The sequence below is a fragment of the Antechinus flavipes genome, chromosome 3 (assembly GCF_016432865.1).
Source record: "Antechinus flavipes isolate AdamAnt ecotype Samford, QLD, Australia chromosome 3, AdamAnt_v2, whole genome shotgun sequence".
Lineage (NCBI taxonomy): Eukaryota > Metazoa > Chordata > Mammalia > Dasyuromorphia > Dasyuridae > Antechinus > Antechinus flavipes.
Genome location: NC_067400.1, coordinates 69,715,034 through 69,738,846, shown reverse-complemented (window position 1 = coordinate 69,738,846; position 23,813 = coordinate 69,715,034). Strand labels below are relative to the sequence as shown.

Genomic DNA, 23,813 nt, shown 5'->3' with positions numbered 1-23,813 from the left:
AGCCAATCAACCTCCCTTGTTGCAAAACATATTATTAAGGATAATTAATAATAATAATAATTTATAATAGCAATATTAATAATTATAATTTTTCTACTGAGCATAATTTTGGTCACATAGTAGAGACTTAGTAAATATTTATTGATTGATAAATAATAATTAACAATTATGTAATACTTTCTATGTAAAACCATCAAGCTAACATTGCATGTTATCTACCATATGACTTTCTTTGATATATCTAGCTGTATCTTTCAGAATATTCTTTATTAAAGTTAAGATATTTTGCTTTCCATCCTACAAAAATTAACATTCATCTCTATGTTCAGTGTTTTTTCTCATGTTATTGATAGTATTTTCTATACTAACTCCCATTTAGCTTTTCCTGACCAATCAATATGTACTAGTTCTTCATAAGCAAATCTTTTGGGAACATCACTTTTCAATCCAAAACTGGCAAGAAACTTATAAACACCGAGAAAAGTCTTAAGGTACATTTAGCATTGTAGTTGGACCTAAGGATACCTATGATTGTTGTTTTTTATCCTTCATTCTCGAAGATGATCATAACATCAGTGAGGTGATGTCATGACATGCAAGTGAATTGGAATTCAGTGAAGGAAGGCTGTAATCAATCAAAGTGTTTAATAAGAGGAAAAAAACTCAAATTTCTGGGTAGAATGTAGTATTTTGGGCTGGAAAGAGATTATTTCCAGGGGCTTTTTATTAGTTTTTGGCATAATTTTAAGTAAATGGAGTTACTAAATCCCAACAGTAGAGATTATATAAAATGTGGAATGAATGTTATAAGGTAATAGCAAATAATGTATACAGGCATTATTAGAAATGAATGTTAGTCAGTTAATGAGGTAGTCAATAAGTATTTATTAAGTTTCTATTATGTATCAGGAACTGTCTAAATGGTGCAGATAAAAAGGAAGGTAAATGGAAGTCCCTGATTTCCAGAAATTCAGTTTCTTGAAGAGACAGTACTTGGCTTTGTACAAACTGTGTACAGGATCAAATGGAACTAATTACCAGAAGGAAGGCTTTTGGAATTAAGAGAGATGGGGAAAAACTTTCTGTAGAAAACAAGATTTTAGTTGGGACTTGAAGGAACTCAGGGAAGCCATGAGGCAGTGACCAGAAGGCTATTGCATTAATCTAGGTGTGAAGTGATAAGTGCCTGCACCTGGGGTTGCAGTGCCAGAGGACAATAGGGGGCATTTCTAAGAGATGTTACAAAGGGAAAATTCACAGGCCTCTACAACAGATTAGAAATGGGTTGGAAAAAGGGAGAAAAATAAGTTGTTGAAGCCAATATCTAAGTGGTGAACTTGAATGACTAGGAGGATTGTGATACCCTCAACAAGGTTATTGGCAAGTTCATAAGATGGGAACAATTTTTGGGGAAAAAGATAATCACATTCATTTTTGGATCTGTTGAGTTAAAACATGGTAAAATACCATAAAGTAGCTCTTAAGGCTAAAACCATTTTTGTGTTGTAAAGGCTACAAAGATGTCTTCTATCCTCATGGAAGTGCTAACTTTTCTTCTTTCATCATTGGGTAACTCTGTATCCAAATTTGTGTTCTTAATTGTTTAATAACTGGGTTTGGATCCTTTCTAGAGATTTTTGTCTCTCCCTTAACATTTTTTGAAGATGTACTCTTTTGAAAATTAATTAAACCTAATAAATATTTGGGTGCTTTCTTGTGAATTCCAGATGATATTATAAAATAAAAGGGAAAAAAAAAACATTTTCCAGAGTTGTGTTTAAGGTTTTTATATTATTAATTTTTTCCAAATTCTTGTAATAGTTATTGAAATAAGGGAAAAGATCTCTAGATATCTGTACAGACACAAGCTAGTCAAAATTAGTTTGAGCCTTCCTCGAGTCTATGTCCAGATAAGCATCAGATAAAAATCTCTAAGAGAAAAAAAAATACTATTCATTTTTAGGTGTCAAAAGGCTCATTTAAAATGGAATTGGAGAGGATTCCTGTCTATGCTAATTTTCTTATCTTTATAATCTCACTATTTCAGGGGCAGTATTTTAGAAAGGAAAGAAAGTATTCCATATTAGTTAACATTCTCTAAGATATGTAAATAATCGAAGACCACATCTACTTTTATCCACTTCTCTTTTTTTGTCATTAACTGAGCTAAATAAATAAATATGAATCAAATAAATTAAATAATTGTAATTGAAAGCAGAGCTTATCCTCTTATTTGTGTACTTTCTCTCATGTTAATTTCAACTTTTATTCTTATTTATCAATGATCCTCATATGGACAGCTGATTTTAGAATGATTAATAATAAGTTACATTAGAATAAGTAACATTAGAATGTTAATAATAAGTCATGTTTTATCTGTTAAGATAGTTTCAATATCTTAGGGACTTCTTTTAGTTTTTGTGCTTATTATATATAACATTTTGTATCTTCTTCAAAAATGTATTCATGATATAATTATGTGGTTATCTGTAAGCTTTTCCCCTTATTAATTTTTTTGTCTTTCTTATTCTCAAAGCATATTTTTAAAGATAGATTTTATTAATATCCCCAAGTTCACTTTTATGTTGAAAGTGTTATATGGATTTTGTCAAATTTTTTTATAGGGACTCTCTAGTTTTCCTTTCTCTAACAAAAAAAAAAGTTAGCTCATACTCTGTAATTATCTTAATAATGTTTGGAGCAGAATATTGGAGCAGAATGATTACTGCTTGTACTCTGCCATCTTAGCTCCTTCTAGGTTTGTACTTTCAATGTAAACAAACTAGGTTCTGCACATTTCTAGTGCATACTTCTTGAAGTCATATATTCTCACACTATTTTGCTAGTTATTCTGACACTAAAATCATAGTAACAATAAGGGTCTCATATTCTGCTCCTAAGGGCTGGCTCCAAGACTCTCTCCTGGATTAGAGAGACAGTACCACAGACAGTCTGTACAAGATCTATGTCTTTGATGTCCCGTCTGGGGTCAAAGAGGCAGTGATGAATTCTTGTTCTTCACTAGGGAACTGAATTCAAAGACTCTTTTTAAAGTTTAGAGGGACCTCTATATGGTCCTGTTCTCTTCCTGGCTTCTGACTCTACAATCACAGGTCATCCCAGCTTGATAGCAACTTCAGTAATTACTTTATGCATCTAGCTATATTTCATTCTTCCATTTATCTGTAACTTCTTAATAATTTCTAGTTAGATTTATAATGAAAATGCCTACAAGATTATGATTAATTTCCTCTGTTAAAAGTGCATCATCTTGGGAGGGACAGCCAAAATGAAGAAGTTAAAGGAAGCAGTCCTGCCCAGTAACCCCAGTCAAGGACTCCTATAAAAAAGTCAGAAATGCTGTCGCTAAGAGCCAGTCCCTAGATGCCAGTCCTTAGGGACAGAATATGGAAGCCTTGTTATTACTGATTCTAGTGTCAGAATAACTAAGAAAATACTATAGGATTTTCTAAAAGTCAAGCATTTTTTACCAGATCTGTGCAGAGTCTAGTTTGTTTTCACTGAGAATACCAACCTGAAGGAGCCAAGATGACAGAGTACAGACAGCATCCCATCTAAACTCTCCCAACTCTCCTCCAAATAATTTAAAAATAACTATTCAAATCAAATTTTGAAGTGGCAGAGCCACAAAAAGATCAGAATGAGATACTTTTCCACTTAATACAGTTTAGGAGGTTGGCACTAAGGTCTATGGCACTGAGGTGGGCAGCAACTTGTAGCAGTATAGCAGCCCAGTGGTAAACCTTGAAAGTGGTTGCAACCGTGACAAAAGAGTAGAAGAAACTTTGGAAGCTCTCAGCCCAGAAATATGCTAATTTATCTGGGCAAAGAGAGGGATTAGATAATTGGTTAAAATAGATTAAGGGAGAGACTCTTTGTTGGCACTGGGTATAGTTGAGACCCAACTTTAACATAATTTCAAAGCAAAAAAAAGAAATGAACAAACAGCAATGAAAAAAAAACCTTGATCATAAAAGCTATTACTATGACAAGGAAGACCAAGACATACACCCAGAAAACAACAAGCTATAAGAAAAGCCTCAAAGAAAAAAAGTTAATTGGCCTAAAAGCCCACAAACAATTTTTGAAAAGGTTAAATGAAGAGATAAAATTAGAAGAGGAAAAAGTTAGGAAAATAAATGAGAATGATCAAGAAAATTATGAAAAAAAATAACAGCTTTGTAAAAGAAGCTCAAAAACATACTAAAGACAATAACACCCTATGAAAGTGATCCTGAAATGCAAACTTCCAGGAATATTTTAGACAAAGTCTATAGAAAATATTGCAAAGGGAATAAAAAGGCAAATAGCATTCAAATATGGAGTTTATAAGATTATTCTAGATTCGGGATTCACATTCAACAGGCACAGACTTGAAGGGGACGGGTACAAGTTTATTACTGCTCAGAAAATTGATTCAAACAAGACATAAGGGAAGAGGAAACTTATATCATAAAAGTAATAACAATTAACAAATACAGTGACCACCATAACAATAAAGACAGTGTAACAAAGAACATACATCATCACCACTCCAAGGAAGCACCAATATTTGAATTTCTTGGCTGGGTCACAGTCATTCATAGTCTCGGACTGGAGAAATGAGTCTCAAAAAAGGTGTCCTTTCAAAGGTGAGATTCTCAGAGTCCCTTTCCCAGTAAGAAGCTTTTATAGGTTAAGAACAAAGAAGACTCTATGCTAAGCATTCTCATTTGATAAGTGACTCTTGAGACAAAGCAGCCTTTTAAGTGTTGGGTGTTCCATCTGAAGGGACCCTCCAAGGAGAATATTTGTTTCTTCCTTTATGATAACTGTATTTACTCAAACTGACCAGGTTTCCCAAGGCAAATACAAGAAAGCAATAAAGGAAACTACTACAACAATGTACAAGGAGAGTGGCCTTCCCTTCTTATGCTTCCTAGCATGTCATCAGATAAATGCAACCACATTCTCATGTTCTCAGCAAAAATTTACATAAAAAACATGGCTAAGACTCACTAGAATTCCTTATTTGTTATGATTCTTTATAGGGTCACAGTCCTGGTCAGACAAAATTTAGCAACTTTATATTAAACATTATATATTAAAGTATAAAAAAGCTTGGGATATGATTTTCTGAAAGACAAAAGAGGCTAGAATTGCAATCAAGAAAGACCTATTTTGGCAAAATTAAGTATAATTCTTTGGAGGGGGGGTGGGAGTGGATATTTAATGAATTAGATGACTTTCAAAAGGCCAGCACTAATCAGAAAAATCCAAACACAAAATTCAAGAGAAATATTAAAAGGTAAATATGAACGAGTACACCTAAGGAACTCAATAAAGTTAAAATTGTTACATTCCTATATTGGAAGATGATATATGTAACTCCTATGAACTTTATTATTATTAATGCAGTTAGGAGGAGACTATGTACAAAGAATATGAATATCAGTCTATAATATTGGAATGATCTAAAAAACCTGATGGAATGAGAAAAATTAATGTATTTGAAGAAAGATGATAAGAGAGATAGAATGAAGAAAATTTTCTCACTTAAAAAGGCAGGTTTGGAAGAGCTTTTTTTAGTGGAGGAGAAAATGGGTGTGTAGGGAAAATGCTTGAATCTCAGTTTCATCAGAATTGATTCAAAGAAGGAAGAAGGAAGAATACATACACACACACACATACACACACACACACACACACACACACACAGATACACACAGATACACACACACTTAGTTGAGTATAAATATGGTGGAGTAAGCACCAGGAAATAGGAGGGGAAAGGTTTAAGGGATGTGTGGAACAGGAATGCTAAAGGGAGTGCAGAATAAGGGAGACCTTGGCCAGAAGCAAAATAGACTTCTGAGGAATAACAAGATAGAGAAAGAGAAGGAAAAATAGAAGAAAATTGGGTGGAGAGAAATATAATTAGTAATCATAACTGAATATGAATATGATGAGCTCACACCTAAAATAAAAGTAGAAAAGAAGAATGAATTAGAAACTAGAATCTAAGAAACTTGAAAGAGAAACATATATACCCAAATAAAACAGAAGAATTAATCAGAAATTTATTATGCTTCAGCTGAAGTTAAAACAACAATAGCAGCAGCAGCAGCAGGGGTAGCAGCCATGATTTTAGACAAATCAAAAAGAAACCTAATTAAAAGAGATAATCAGGGAAACTACATTTTGCTAAAAAAAAAAAAAAAGTACCATAGAAATTTAAGTAATATAAAAAAATTACAGCAAGTCTCTCTGATAAAGGCTTTATTTCTTAAATACATAGGAAACATGGCCAAATTTGTAAAAATACGAACCATTCCTCAATTGATTAATGGTCAAAGGATATGAACAGGCAGATGCCAAAAGAAATCACAGCTATTAATAGTCATATGAAAAAATATACTAAATTTCTCCTGATAAGAGAAATGGAAATTTAAACAATTTTGAATTACACCTGATACTCATCAGATTGACTAACTTGACAGAAAAAAAAAATAACAAACACTGAGGAATAATATGGAAAAACTGGGATATTAATGCATAGTGGGTGTAATTGTAAACTTGTCCAATCACGTAGGAAAACAATTTGGAACAAGCAGGCAGGTAAAAAGATCTACATGTGCCTCACTACTTTTAAAAATTTCTTCCCCTAATTATCTATGTTTTGAAAACTTTTTATTCCCCTGAAGTTTGGAAAGTATGAGATTTCTGTATGGAGACATCTATTAAGAAGATTATACCTAAATTTTTATTGATTAGTGTTATATCATAGAAGTTGTGCAAAACACTTTCTGTCATGATTTTCTAGTTTTAGAACTTTTGATGTTAAATTCTCAAGAATATTTTGAAGTTTGAATTTGTGGCACACTAATTTGTCATATGTTAATTTTAAAAGATGTCAGTCTTATAGTTGATAATTCTAATTACCTATCTGTATCTTTCTAAGTATTTAGTAGATGAAAATGTTTTGTAGCCTAATATAGTATCAACCACTCCGCTGAATAATCTGTACCAACCCAAGAACCCAAATCCAAATTTAACTTTTCTCTTAGACATTAGTCATTTTATATTATCAATTCAAAATATACCACTAGGTTTTGGTCGACAATGGTCCAGCCAACAATGTATATCGGTTTTGAGGTAATGTTTATTTTTTCCTATGAAAACTGCTAGTTCATATTATTTGACTCGTTATCAGTTGGCTAACTATATATGTTGATGTAATCCCTACACATCCAAGGAATGATACAAGGCTCTGTTACAATTCTGATTTAATAGAGAATTCTGTCTATTCTGGGAGTTGAAACAATAAGGTCTCAGTCCTGGCCCTGGAAATCACTTAATCATTCAGAGTTCATTTCCTCATCTGTATCATTGTCTCATTCATTCTCAGTTTTGTTCAGCCATCTTGATAATAGTTTTAGGACTTGCCAGTACCATGGAGAATCTAAAAGTATCTTCCTTGAAGAGACCACACTTTATATTAATTTCTTTAACATTGTTATATTGTAGGCATTTTTTTTTTGGAGTAAAGTACTACTTTAAGTACATATTTTTCTTTAGAAATTTAGAAAACATAGGTACAGAAAGAAAAATGTGCTTTTTGTTGCTTTATGCAATTATTTAAATTTTGAGTTCCCAATTCTCTTTTCTTTTTTAGTTCCTGCTCCATTTATTGAGAAGGCAAGCAAAATGATACCATTATACTTATGAAATCATATAAAATATATGTCATCTTAGCAATGTTTGTTAAAAAGAAAGAAAAATAAAGTGGAAAAAGTTTAAATCTGTACCCAGAATTCAACAGTTCTCTTTTTGAATGTGGATAGTATTTTTTAATCCTGAGGCTTTTGGAATTAACATGAATCTTTGTATTGATCAGAGTAGCTAAATCTTCCTTAGTAGATTATTTCAATAATTACCATTGCTGTACACAATCTTTCCCTGATTCTACTCACTTTACTTTGTATTAGTTCATGTAAATCTTCCCAGGCATTTCTGAAACCATCCCCTTTGTCATTTTTTTTTTCCTGAAGCAATTTGGGTTAAGTGTCTAATCAGGGTCACACTGCTAGAAAGTGTTAAGTGTCTGAGGACAGATTTGAACTCAGGTCCTCTTGACTGCAGGGCTGGTGCTCTATTCACTGCGCCACCTAGCTGCCCCCTTTGTCATTTCTTATAGCATGATAATATTCCCTCTTAATTATATATCATACCTAGCCATACCAGACCTAAAACTACATTATAAAGCAGAGGTTATCAAAACCATTTAGTAACGTCTAAGAAACAGAGTCATGGACCAGTGGAATAAATTGAATAAATAAGACACAATAATCAATGACAGTAGTAAGCTGGTGTTTATAAACCCAAAGACTTCAGTTTTTGGTACAAGAATTCACTATTTAACAAACACTGCTAGAAAAACTGGAAAATAGTGTGGCAAAATTAGGCATTGAACAATATTCAACACCCTAGACTAAGATAAGGTCAAAATGGCTTCTTGATTTAAACATAAAAAGTGATACTATAAGCAAACTAGGAAAGCAAGGGACACTTTTCCTTTCAGATCTGGACAAAAGGAAGAAATTTATGGCTAAAGAACTAGAAAACATAACAAAATGCAAAATGGGTAATCTTGATTATACTAAATTTTGCACAAACAGAACCAAAGCTTCCAAGATTAGAAGGAAAGGAAGCAACTAGATGGCACAGTATACAGAGCACCAGCCCTGGAGTCAGGAGGACCTGACTTCAAATCTGACCTCAGACACTTAACACTTACTAGTTGTGTGACCCTAGCAAGTCACTTAACCTCAATAACTTTTCCAAAACAAAAGATTAGAAGGGAAGCAGAAAGCTGGGGAAAAATTATAACCAGTGTTCCTCTTAAATGTCTCATTTCTAAAATGTATGGAGAACTGAATCAAATTTATAAGAAAACACATCATTCCCCAATTGATAAATATGGTCAAGGGATATGAATAGATAATTTTCACATGAAGAAATTAAAATCATTCCTGGTTATATGAAAATGTTCTAAATCTTTATTGATTAAAGAAATTCAAATTAAGACAATTTAAAGATACTCCTTCACATCTCTTAGATTGGTTAAGAGAAAAGGAAAAGATAATGATAATGTTGGAAAAATGGGATATTAATCCATTGTTTGTTGAGTTATGAATGATTCAACTACTCTGAAGAGCAATTTGGAACTATGCCCCAAAGGCCAAAAAACTGTACATACTCTTTGGTTCAGCAGTCTCACTACTGGGTTTGCATCCCAAGAGATCATAAAAAAGGAGAAAGGATCCACATCTGCAAAAATGCAGCAGCTCTTTTTAATGACAAAGAACTGGAATTGAGTGGATGCCCATCAATTGGGGATTGTCTGAATTGGTATATAAAAGAAATGGAAAATTATTGTTCTGTAAGAAATGATGAGCAGTGGATTTCAGAAATGCCTGGAAAGACTTATATATGCTGTAATGAAGTGAGCATAACTAAGGGAACATTGTACATGGTAACAAGAAGATAATGTGATGATCAACAATGATAGACTTGGCTCTTTTCAACAATGAGGTGTGATACAAGACAATTCCAATAGACTTGTGATTAAATGTTTGTTTTTTCTTTTTCATAGTTTTTTTCCCTTTTGGACTGATTTTTTCTTGCACAATATGATAAATATGGAAATATGTTTAAAAGAATTGAATATATTTAACCTATATCAAATAATATCAAATATCAAATAATAAGACAGCAAATAATCTTAGGAAGAGAGGAGGTAAAGGAGAAAAGGAGAAAAACTTGAAATGCAAAATTTCACAAGAATTAATGTTGAAAACTAATTTTACACATATTTGGAAAATAAAATACTATCAAAAATTTAACAAAAATAGTAATTATATCTCCCAACTTGTTCAACTATCTCTGAATTGATGAACATCTCTTCAGTTTCCAGTTCTTTGCCACTTGAAAAAGAATTGTTACAGATATTTCTTTTTTTAATAAATGGGTCGGGATAAAAATCTATTAGTGATATTACTGGATCAAAGGTTTATAGGCATTTAAGTATAGATCTAAATTGTTCTTTAGAGTGGGTGGATTAATTCACAACTCCATCAAAAATGCATTGTGTCCCTATTTTTCTACAACTCCTGCAATTGTCTTTTTCATTTTCTCTCATAGAGGGGCAAAATGACATGTGAGATGGTAAGCTCAGAATTGTTTTAATTTGCATTTTTCTAAGTATTAGTGATTGCTTGATTTCTTCTGAAAATTATCTGTTCATACTTTTGACCATTTTTCAATTGGGGAATGACTATTAATTTTATAATTTTGACTCAGTTTCTTATATATTTGAGATATGAGGCCTTTATCAGAGAAATTTGCTGCCTTCCCTTCCCTCCAATTTTCTATTTCCCTTTTAATTTGATTGCATTTTATGTGCACAAGCCATTTTGATTTCATATAATCAAAATGAGCAAATTTACTTCATGACTTTCTCTATTTCCTGTTTGCTCATAGGCTACTTTTATCTGTATAGATCCATTTTTTTTAATATTCCTCTAATTTGCTTATATCACTTTATATGTCTAAGTCATTCAGTTGTTTTTATCTTATATTATTATATAGTTTGAGATATTAGTCCATATCTAGTTTCTTACTATAGCTTTTGTAGAATTGCCCCCAAAGCCAAACTTCTTGGGTTTATCAAATACTAGATTACTGTGGTCATTTACATCTATTTATTGCACACCTAATCTTTCGCACTGATCTACCATTCTAATTCTTATCCAGTACCTGTTATTGTTGTTTCATTTTTTTTTTTTTGGTAAGTAATTAAAAAAAAAACAGTAATGTTTTGTATTTTGAAATTCAGTTTTGCTAGGCAGTCTACTTTCCTTTTTTTTTTTTTTTCTGATTTCTTTGATATTATTTACCTTTTGTTTTTCCAGCTGAATTTTGCTGTTGATGTTGTCTTTTCCCAAACTCAATAAAATAATTCTCTGGTAGTTTGATTGGTATAGTACTGAATGTTAATTAATTTAGACACTGTTATTCTTGTTACATTGGCTTGACTTTCACAATAAGCAATTGATACTTATGATATTATTTAGATCTGTCATTATTTCTTTGAATAATATTTTGTAATTGCATTTATCTTGTTACTGAATTTGTCTTGGTAGGGAGACTCCCAAGAATTTTATATTGTCTGCATTTATTTTAAGCAGAATTATGCTTTCTATTTTTTGCTCCAATACTTTGTTGGTAATATATAGAAATGCTAATAATTTATGTTTTTTTTTTCAATCCTGAAACTTTGCTGAAGTTGTTCATTGTTTTGATGAATTTTTCAATTGAATTTCTTGGCTTCTATAAATATATTATGTCATCTGCAAAGAATGATACTTTTGTTACTTTGCTGTTTATTCTTAATTTTAAAATTTCTCTTTCTGGCCTTATTGCTATAGCTAACATTTCTAGTACAATATTGCATAGAAATGTTGCTAATGGATATTCTTGTTTCACCCTTGATCTTATTGGGAATGCTTCTAGTTTATCAGTCACAGATAATAATGGTTAATTGGTACGTATCAAATAAAAAAAAAATTCCATTTGGGAATTAAATAATCCAGAATAAGGGTTCTTAAGTTGAAGCTCAAAGATTAAACCTAGCATTCATATGTATTACATGTGAATACAAGAATATATAGGTAAAAAAATACATCTTTATCTCCACAAACCTTTAGTTCCCTTTGCAATCTTATGTATCTTGTTTTGGTAATTTAAAACATTATTCTAAGGAAGGCTCCTAGGTTTTTCACCAAACTTAAAAAAAAAGGTCCAAAATACACAAAGGTAAGAGCCCATGCTCCAGAGCTCTCCCTGTGATTAAATCTATTTTGTATAGTTGCAATACATGACCAAGCCATTTATAATTAATAAAAGCACTATACACATTACAGAATTTTCAAGTAGCTTGTTAATGATCATCAAATCAATAAAAAGTTTTTCTTTACTACTTTGGGACTTTTGCCCCACACCCTTTAAACATTTTTTCAACCAAGATATTATCTCTTTATAAGCATTTGTAGATTTTTTTAAAGGAATTCAAAGTATTAATATTTTATATAAAGTAATTAAACATATAATTGTCCTGTATCTGGACATATCATTGATGAGTTCATCTATTGGCAATAAAAAGGTAATATCCTCTGTTAAGGAAGATGAGATCAGGCTTCCATTAGAAAGAAAGCTGATAACTTGCTTATTTATATACTATAGAGAAGTATTTCAGCTAACAATTATGAAAATCACTCAAGCCTGATGATTTCCAGTTTTTCAGAGAAACTAGTTTCAGTCAAACTCTCTTGATGTTACTGTCATTCATTATCTTAAGAGTACATGAGATTTCTCTTTTGTCTTTGATCCAAGTAAGCTTTCAATGTTTTAAACTTCTTTCTACAATACAGACAGTCAGAAAAATTTCTATTTCTTCTTTAATGGATTGGTCACTGTGCTTATTCCTTCCTCTTTCAGGGTATTATGATGTAGTTTTGTATTGTTGTTTAATTGTTTATTTTGTTCTTTATACTGCTTCAACCTCTTGTGTTGACATTTTGGCTTTCATGTTAAATTATTGGTTAAGGGGTCTTAAGGCTTTTTGTTATACTTTTTAAAAATCTCATTCCAAATTTATTTTTGTTGCTTTTAATTTGATATTCTTTAATTCAAGTTTTATTTTATTCTTTTATTCATTAAGTATTCATTAGTAGAGTGTATTGTCTTTCCATATTGCTTTAACTATTTTTCTCTTCATACTTCTGTCATGTTAGTGTATAATATTTATCTTTAGGAGTATTAGATAGCTGTTTCTTTTCTTCTGTGGTTCTTATAGCATGTTTTTTTTACAAAAAATTAATAGAAATATTTTTATATTTGCCAAGTCTGATAGAAAAATTTATTTGTTCATGTTGGTTGTAGCATAAAACACATTTTTTTTTGATTATTCTGTTTTTATATAGTTGGTTTATTGACTGGACTAAAATTATTGACAAAACTTCAAAATTCCATTCTAAGAATATCTATATCCTTTTCAAAATCATTTTATAGTTGACCTTTTTCCTATTTAATTTCTAGAGAATTCCTGGAAAATATAAATTTTCAGAACCTTAGAGCTTATCGAGGTTTTTCCTCATTTAAACATGTAACTCCTTAATTTCAGTTCTTATTTCATATAATCTAAGTTTAACAATTATTTCTTAAAATTATTCTGTAATAATTTATTATATAGATATATAATTTGGAGCTATGTATCCCTTTGAGAAAAAAGCAATTTGAAGTTCTTATCCATAAGTATTAAGATCTGTTCCTTTTTCTATTTCACAAATTCTGTTTTTCAGGAAGTTGTTTCTTTTTCCTTTTTGTCAAATCTATTTTTTAAGGAATTATATGCTTTTTCCATTTCACTGTTTTGTAGTGAATTTTCTTCAGATAATTTCTGTATTTTCTTTTCCAAACCTGCTTGTAAACTTCTCATTTCTTTTCTCCAATTTTCTTCCAGCTCTCTTTTAAGATTTTTTTATAATTTCTTCTAGGAGAGCCTTGTGTGATGGGGACCAGTTTATATCACCCTTTGGGGCTTCATCTGGAGAAGATCTGCTTTTGTTATCCTCAGGGTTTGAAATCTGTTCTTCTCTTTCACCATAAAAAAATATCTATGGTCAGAATTGTCTTTGCTTTTATACTCATTTTTTTTTTTTTTTTAAGCTGAGATCTTCTTTTAAGACAAGGGAGATTGTCCAAGCTTCCTCTACAAGCAGCCACAGCTGCACTGGGTCAGTGCTGACTGACTGCTAATCTACTTGTGGATTCTGACATTCCAGAGCTAACTCAGAGGCTGGATTTAGTCTGAGAGTTGTAGGAGAAGGTCAGAGAGAAATGTGTGTTGTCTCTGCTAACTTGGCTCTGCCCCATTAGGATCTGTTCTTAACAGTGTCATGACTTCAGACTACTAAATACACATTTATGGCTTGTCTACCATAGTGATCAGTAGCATCTGCACCAAAGCATTTCCAGGATGTATGGCATTTTTTTCTCTTATATACTGTACAAGAAGAGTGAGGAAGGCCACCCAATCTGCAATCCTCCATGTCAAACTGATCATTGTTCCTATTCTGATTATGGCAAGCTTCCAACCTTATGATCTTAGTCTAGTTCATAGATTCATCACCTTGGTTGGAATGCTAACTCAGTCAGAGGTTTCACCAGAGTTCAAATCACCAGAATTTCAGTGTTCTTGCCACAATTCTGAAGATGCTACAAAGGTCTCCAGATACATACTCCAAATCAGTCTGCCTAGTATGTCATTGCTTTTGTGTTGTCCCCTTCCTTATAACACGGTAATGTTGGGATTTGAGAGAATTGTCTTGTTGATTTTAAAAAGGCTAGCTCAAAGCCACCAGAGTGCTTATGGAGACAACTAATCTTAAGGGAGGAAAAAAGTAGACTTATTTTGGAGATGATTTACTGAGCAACTGAGACAAAAGTTGAACTTTCATTTGGTTTATCTGGTTAGGGGAATCATCAGTAGAGAATTGTTTTAAGATTTCTGCCTGAGACTAGAGGTGTTATCCCAGAGTATTTAGAGGCAAAGTACATCCAGGGAGGGAAAGAGTTAGTTACCTGTGTCTTTAGATATCTTCATGCACTACTTGAGCCAATGTCAGCTCTGGCAAGTATAAAACATATGCACACAAAATAGTCCATGTATTATGGAATCTATTTCATTTATTTTTTAAAATTATATTTATTATTAATAAATCCTTTTTACATAGGGCTTTGCAAATGCATTTCTCTCAATGGATTGTGTAAACATTATTAGATGCAATTCACAGATGAACAAAATGAGACTGACAAGGCTCAGTGGTACTAATCAGAGCCAGGTCTTGAAGTCAGATTTTTTTCATGCTAAACTCCATGTCCTTTCCACTCTACTAGGCTAGCTCTCTTCATTTGAAAGCATGGTTTATGTCTCTATATCACTATTCTGCATTATTGCAGTAGAGATAACAGCACATCAGATGTGGGTGCCTTATATAAAATGCATTGCATATTCAGCTGATGCATGGCTACACAAAAACACATAATGGGGGATCAGAAATAACTAGAAATTTCTCCCCTGCATATACATCAGTAGATAGGTGACATCAACAGCCACTCTTATTCATGATTTCTACTATATGAATAGAAATATGAACTGGAATCTTAAACTGTTGTTAACTGTTAATGGATTCTAGTTGGAAATTAGATAAGTCGGTCATTTTGTATCAAAGAAAAGGCTGCTGCAATGGATGCTGACATACATATCAATGCTTCTCATTTAGATTCAAGCTCCTGTGGCCTGCAGCAGTCTTTGAAAGTGGTTTTTCTTTTTCTTTTTTTTTTTTCTCCTCTCATTCAAAGAGTTCAGAAAAGTGAGGTTTTGCATAAAATTTCAAGTTGTCAAATGATTTTTTTTCTTTTGACACAGTGGAGCACTTGTCTTTTATCAGGCATGTATGTGTGTGGGGGGGTACCCACTAACACATACTCTGTTCAAACAGCTTAGTTTCTTTGATCAACTTCAGTTAGAATATGAACACAAGTCACATAGTCCTTAAACAATGGCTCTTCCATACAAAGTGTCTCTAGGGCATTGTATTGAAGTCAGTAGCTACTAAATTGCCTTTGTACCTTCTCAAAATGCTTAAAAATATAATTCAAGATAACATCCCTCTTCTTTTAGAAATAAGCAGTTTTCTTTGCCACCCCCTTTGCATAATTTTCCATATAATACAATGTTCACAATTTGATTCATTTGCATTCCTTATTATAGTTTTAGCTAGAGTAGTTAAATTCTTTATACAAGGAGTGCCCAAATTACATATGGGTTAGGGTTATTTGCAATTTAGTCATCAGAACTTGTAACATGGTGGGTTTTTTTTTTCCTTCGAATGTAACAAAACTAAAAATGGCCAGAATTTATAAAGCATTGTAAGTGTGTGTATATATATATACATATATATATATATATATATATATATATATATATATATATATATATATGTATATATATATAGTACTTTTTGACCCTACTTTATCATTGCCTATGTTAAAAAGTCCATTCCAACTTCTAACTTTATTTCTGACAATCAATTCTCTAGCAACTACATCAGGGAGCAAGAATATCCAAGCATTTGGAAGAATCAGTCTTACACAGTTAGCATCATAAGATCACAGGACTGAATGGAATCTTAGAAAACAGTTGGCTAAAGTATCCTTGAATGAGATTATATCCCCAATGGTCAGACCATCTTTGGATGATGACCTTTAGGAGGAACCCATCATATTCTTAAACAATCTGTCCTAATTGTATGTAACTTTAAGAATTAAAAAGTTTTTACTTAAATTGAGCCTAAATCTGCCTTTCTTCTTAAAATTGCTTGTTTACATCTATAGAACTTGATTCTTGAGAAATTCCCATGCTTCTTGAACTGACTTCTATAGAATTATAATTGTATAATATTGTGTGTGAATGAGAGAGAGAGAGAGAGAGAGAGAGAGAGAGAGAGAAATTTCAGATAAATGAGTGAATGAATGAATGAAAAGAAATTTACTAACCATTTGTTATGTGCCAGGCACTGTGTTAATAAATGTCCATTTAAGTCCTCTACTACAACTATAATAGACCATTGTGTCAAGCTTTTGTATTCTTTTCCAATCTCATTTGTTTCTTCTTATTTGTATTGTGTACAATGTTTTCCTGGTTCTGCTTGTTTCACTCAGCATCAGTTCATGTAAATCTTTCCAGGCCTTCTAAAATCAACTTGTTTGCTCTTTTTTTAATAGAACAATAATATTCCATTATCTTCATATAGCCCAACTTGTTCAGCCATTCCCCAGTTGATGGGCATCTACTTGTTTTCCATTTTTTTGCTACCACAAAAAGAGCTGCTATAAAAGTTTTTGCACAAGTGGGTCCTTTTCCTTCCTTTATGATTTTGTTGGTATACAGATTCAGTAATGGCACTGCTATGTCAAAGTGTAGTTTATAGCTCTTCGGACACAGTTCCAAATGCTCTCCAGAATGCTTAGATCATTCCACAACTCCACCAACAAAGCATTAGTGTCCCACTCTTCCCACATCCCCTCCAATATTTATCATTATGTTTTCCTGTCATCTTAGCCAATCTGAGAGATGTGAGGTGGTACCTCAGAGTTGTTTTAATTTGCATTTCTCTAATCAATAATGATTTAGAGCATTTTTTCATATGACTATAAATGGCTTTAATTTCATCATCTGAAAATTATTTATATCCTTTGACTATTTATCAATTGGGTAATGACTTGTATTCTTATAAATTTGACACATTTCTTTATATACAGAAACAGTGGTTGTAAATTTTTTCCCCATCTTTATTGTTCCCTTTTAGTTTTGTTTCTGTTGGTTTGTTTTATGCAAAATTTAATGTAATCAAAGTAGTCCATTTTGCCTTTCATAATGGTCTCTAGTTCTGCTTTGTCAAAAATTCATCCCTTCTCCAAAGATCTGATAGATAAATTGTCCCTTGCTCTCCTAATTTGCATATGGTATCACCCTTTATGCCCAAATCATATACCCATTTTGACCTTATTTTGGTGTGGGGTGTGAGATGTAGATCTATGCCAAGTTTCTGACATATTATTTTCCAGTTTTCCCAGCAATTTTTGTTAAACAGTGAGTTCTTATCCAAGAAGCTGGAATTTGGGGTTTATCAAATAAATTACCATAGACCTTCATTATTGTGTTGTGTATCTCTAATTTATTTCACTGATCTACCAGTCTATTTCTTAGTCTATACCAAATCGTTTGATGGCTGCTTTTATAATATACTTTTATAATATGGCTTTAGGTCTGGTACTGCTAAGCCATCCTTTATATTTTTTTCATTAATTCCATTTATATTTTTGACTTTTTGTTCTTTTAGATGAATTTTGTTATTAGTTTTTCTGGTTCCATAACATAATTGTTTGACAGTTTGATTGGTACGGCACTGAATAAGTAAGAATAATTTAGGAGGAATTCTCATTTTTATTACGTTAACTTGGCCTATCCATGAGCAACTGATGTTTTTCCAATTGTTTAGATTTGACTTTATTTTTGTGAGAAGTGTTTTTTAATTGTGTTTATATAGTTCTTGAATTTGTCTTGGCAGATAGACACCCAAATATTTTATTTTGTCTACAATAATTTTAAATGGAATTTCTCTATCTCTTACTGCTGGTTTGTTAGTAATATATAGAAATAATATAGAAATGCTAATGATTTGAGTGAGTTTATTTTATATCCTTCAACTCTGCTGTTAATTGTTTCCAGTAGGGTTTTGGATGATTTTCTAGGATTCTCTAAATATATTATCATATTACCTGCAAAAAGTGATAGTTTTATTTCCTCACTGCCTATTCTAATTCCTTTAATTTATTTTCTTTTCTTATTGTTAAAACCAACACTTCTAGTACAATATTGAATAATAGTGGTGATAATGAGCATCCTTTATGGGTGTTTTTATTTTCAATGTTATTTTGTTTTTCTCTCATTAATTTATTTACTTCCTTTTTTATAAGGCATATGCATCCCGAACCAAATTCTAGCTCTGAATTACATCCCACAAAGTCTGTGAGTTCAAGTTTTCCTTCATGCTGGGTTCATTAATTCACCTTGCTCATTATCCATAATTTGTATATAAACATCTGTGTTCATAGATTTTATTGCTAGCTCCTGTGTGAGATTTTATTTGCTATAAATCACTGAGCATGTCTGTAGCTGTTCTTCCTCCTTTTTGTAACTGCTATCCTCTATAGTATGTAGCTGCTATCCTCCTAGTATGTAGTATCCCCTACGGTATATAGAGAATATGTCCCTATCCTCACTTAGTTTTAGTTTAAATCCTTTCATGTAATTTACAAGACTCCTGAAAAACATACACATACATATACACACACAATACATAGGTATAAATGCATGACAAATTATGTATATGTCATCTTGTTAAGACCATTTCATTCACCAAGAGTCCATGATTTATTTCTTTTAATAGATTGTCGACGTCTTGTTGTCTCCTTTTCCTCCTCCTCTTCCTTCTCCTCCTCTTTCTTTTTTTCCTCTTCCTCCCTTCCTTTTCCTTTTCTCTATTTTTCATGTTTGTATATATATATATATATATATATACATATATATATATATATATATAATGTTGAGAGAGTGAGGGGAAGAGAGGGGGAGACAGAGAGAGGAAGGTGGGGGAGAGGAGGGTAGAGAGACTAATTGTATAGGAAAGAATAAAGATAGAAACCAGGTAAGTATACTGTGTATACAGGAACAACATTGTTAGTAGGCATACTTGGATTATATAGTATCTGGAGTAGAGTAAGACTGGAAAAGTAGGAAGAGACTAGATTGGTAAATGTTAAACAGAAGTTTGTATTTTATCCTTGAGGTAATTGGGGCTAAAGGAGTTTAATGAGTAGTGAGATTGGATTAGGCAGTGATTGGGTTAAATATACTCTGGCAGATAGTGCCATGGTATGGAAGGAAGAAAGACATAATAAAGAAAGAACAATTAGAAGATTATTGCAATAGTAAAAGTAAGAGATAATGAAGCCATGAATGAGAATGATGGCTATAAGATTTATACAGAGACATTGTGATAGTAGAAACCACACAATTTGACAACAAATTTGATATGCAGGGTGAGTCCTGAAGGGAGGAGTGAAGTTGCCAGTAAGGATTACTGGGAAGATAGCAGTGCTATGATAGTGAGTAAGTCATTTATCATAACATTAAGTAGTTCACTTCCCCTAATTGGATATGAATCACTTTTTGTGAAATTATTGGATTGGAATAAATTATTTCTAAAATTTCTTTGGTGATCTGATATTATGGTATTCTACTTTTATTTAGAGACTACACTGTAACACTTCTGCATTCAGAGGTCTGCCTTTGAAGCGCAACATTTTATATTTATTGGTCATAGTCTAGCGGTAGGACAAATTGTCTAATTATGCTGATTTCATGATAAAGGCTGTGAAATCAAAACAAGACTTTCTAAAGAAATTTTGCAACAATATTGAGGACAAACATATCCCCAAATGTTTCACTTGTGATAATTAAACCGTAAAAAAGTATATGACGACTTAATATACTATTCATGAAAATGATAAAAGTGAATGTGAAACCATGTAATGGTGAAGAAAGGAGCTGTAGATCTTCCAAAAACCCTTGAAAAGGGCTAATGATTCTAAGAGGCAGAGAAAAAGAAGGCGGGCTTTCTGGGCTTGACAGTGAGTTTGTATGGAGGAAATGAAACAGGAAATGGAATTTCATGTATGGAGAACAAGTCAACCATTTAAAATTGTACATTTGGTGTATGATGGAAGGCAGTATACAGGAAGCTTGGATAGGTAGGTCTGTATTTTGTCCTAACAGGGTTGTTGGAGGATCAGGAGGGATAATATATGTAAAGAGCTTGGTTACTATGAAGCTATATAAATAAAAGAATTTATTATTTTCATGTGTGTTAAATCAATATACAAGTTGAATTACTCTTTGTAGTTTTCATTTAAATATACTTTACTAACAGATATCTGGATGCTCACTAATGATACTGCAAACTTTTCCTATTTCCATGGATATTTAGCTTATTATCAATCAATATTTTTAATAACTTTCACAAACATTCATTAGAACTATCTGAGAAAAAAGTTAATTTGTTCAGAAAATTTTAAATGTTTAAAATTAGAGAGTGTAATGAAAACACCTTCTCAACCATAACTATCACATCCCTAGTGTAATACTGTTCTTTACCATTTGAATTAAGTATTTGGTTTTATGTTCACTTTGAATGGCAGGTCATATAGAGTGGGAAAGGAATGCTGATGTGCAGAGCATTTCTAAATTTGAAGTGGAATTATATACATGTCCTTTGAAGTTTACTTTGTCCTCCAGGGCTACATTTGGTGTTGGGCAGTTCAATTTATGCAGGGGGTTTATGTATAAGTTAATGATTTTCTTAAGTAACAGATTATTCATTTATTTTATAGCATTAAAGTAAAGTTGAAGGTATTAATTTCCCAAATTCAAATGAGAGTCTACCATATTTTCAGTTGCGTGAAATCAACAGTGAATCCTCTTGGGTGACAGATCTCTAATGTGCTGAGAGGAACTTTTTTGCAAAGCCCTAATGGTGCTGTCAGTCACAAATGGAGGCTTTCTTGATTACACGTGCATATTGTAGGTACAGTATAAAAAACAGCGGTTTATGAGTAGGCATTTCTACAAGTTGTGGATGGACATGGATCAGTCAGCAGATATTTTATATTGCTAATTTGAAGTTATTTATCTTTTGCAAAATTCATTTAATGGTTGGTTTTAAAAGCTGACAATGAACTGAATAGAAAATGTCTCCTAGTAATAGCTGTTATTTTTCTTGTTGATAATACCTAATAGTTTCTCCTTAGAGAAGTTATAAAATTTCAAGTCAATTGTACAATATGTATTGTATCTTTTTTCACTTAATAGTATTTTATTTTTTCCAATTACATGCAAAAATAGTTTTCAGAATTCATCCTGGTAAGATTTTTGAGTTCCAAACTCTTTTCCCTCTCTCCTGTCTCCCCATTCCCCAAGACAGCAAGCAATTTGAAGTATATGTATAATGTATAATGTAACATGTATAATCATGTTAAACACATTTCCACATTAATCATGTAAAAGAAGAATCAGAACAAAAGGGAAAAATAAAAACAAATTTTTAAAAATGTGAAAATAATATGCTTTGATCTGCATTCAGTATTTATAGTTCTATCTCTGAATGTGAATGGCATTTTTCCATGAAAAAGTCTTTTGGAATTGTCTTGGATCACTGTACTGCTGAGAAGAACAAAGTCTATAATTAGGTGATCTCACAAGACATTGTTATCATGTACAATGTTCTCCCGGTTCTGCTCACTTCACTCAGCATCAGTTCATATAAGTCTTTCCAGGTTTTTCTGAAATCCACCTGCTCATCATTTCTTATAGAACAGTAGTATTCCATTATATTCATATACCACAACTTGTTCAGCCTTTCTTCAGTTGATGGGCATGCCCTTAGTTTCCAATTCTTTGCCATCACCAGAAGAGTTGGTATAAATATTTTTGTACATGTGGGTCTATTTCTCTGTTTTAATATCTTTGGGATATAAACTTAGTAGTGGTATTGGTATGCACAGTTGTATAGCTTTTTGGGCATAGTTCCAAATTGCTCTTCAGATTAGTTGGATCAGTTCACAACTGCACCAGCAATGTATTAGTATCCAGTTTTCCCACATCCTCTCCAATATTTATCATTTTACTTTTTTGTCATCTTAGCCAATTTGAGAAGTGTTGTTTTAGTGTTTATGTTTTACTATTTATATGTTCAGGTGTTTAGATGTTCAGAGTTATTTTAATTTGCATTTCTTTATGATCATTAATGATTTAGAACACTTTTTCATTTGACTATAGATGACTTAAATTTGAAAACTGCCTATTCATATCATTTGTCTATTTATCAAATGGGCAATGATGTGCATTCTTATACAGTTGATTCAGATCAAGCATCATATCTTAGATAGATAGAGACTAGATAAAGTGGCAGACACCCAATTTTATTCTGCACCTGTATCAACTTGAACCACATCATTATTCTTGTTCATTAGTCCCCAAAACTCCTTTATTCCAGATCAACAGGCTGTCATCTGACAGCAATATTTGTGACTTTAGTATCCTGGTCATATAGAATAAACTGGAGCAGGATAACCTAGGGGAAGAAATACATCATTTCCATCTACATCACTCCCAAAGCCAAGTAACCTTAGGATTTTTGCTACATCCTTCCTAACGACTAACCATATCAATAGGCTTATGGTTGCACAATTCTAATTTTTAAGGAATTATTTTCTTCAGCACTGAGGAGCCTCAATTGCTGCTCTGTGCTATGATTAAGAACTTCCACTGTATTGCACATTTGTGTGCTAGACTGTGCTCCTTTTGTCCAAGTGAGACAGACCTAAGTTATATCAAGCTGGAAAATTGTTTTACTCATACTTTTTGTGGATTTTCTCATTCTAACATTCATTTACAGGCTTGATTTAGTGTTGTTTCTGAGGGAAACTGGGGAGAGCTAAGGCAACTCCTTGGCTTTTTCCTGCCACCTTGACTCCATCCCCAACATGTATATTTTAGTAATCTTTGAACATGATTTGTTTCATGGCTTTTATTTTTAAAAAATTGCCCAGGATAGTACTCTGTACATATTGGCTGCTTAATACAGTTTGTTGTAAAAAAAAAATCTTGGTGATCTAAACAAAAATGAGTAGTAGACCAAATTTACCCAGAGTGGCAGATTCCTATTATAGAACATCACACAACAGGTTAATTCTGAGTTATATGCAAAACATATAACATTTGGTGTTACTAGAGTATATTCATATCCATACAACAGAAGCAAAAAAAAAAATAACATTTTCAATGAATTTGTGGGGCCCATGGTCACTTCAAATTAAATATCTCTCTCTTTTTTTTTTTCTCAACAAACCTCAATTCTCAACTGGATTGGTGTGGCAGCCTTCTAACTAATTTCCCCACTTCAAGCTTTTCCCTCACTCAGACACCAATGTGATTTTTTCTCATCCTGTTAACTCTTGTGCTTCAGGAGTTCTAGAAGCTTCCCACTACCTCCAGATCCAAATAGAAA

At 32.3% G+C, this 23,813-nt stretch overlaps 1 protein-coding gene and 1 pseudogene across 2 annotated transcripts in view; one reads left to right on the top strand and one right to left on the bottom strand.

Annotated features, from left to right (window-relative positions):
- The window catches only part of SPAG16 (sperm associated antigen 16), a 1,154,057-nt gene that overhangs the window by 631,601 nt on the left and 498,643 nt on the right, over positions 1–23,813 (top strand). The window lies entirely within an intron of this gene.
- Positions 1,448–1,566, bottom strand: LOC127558542 (uncharacterized; annotated as a pseudogene).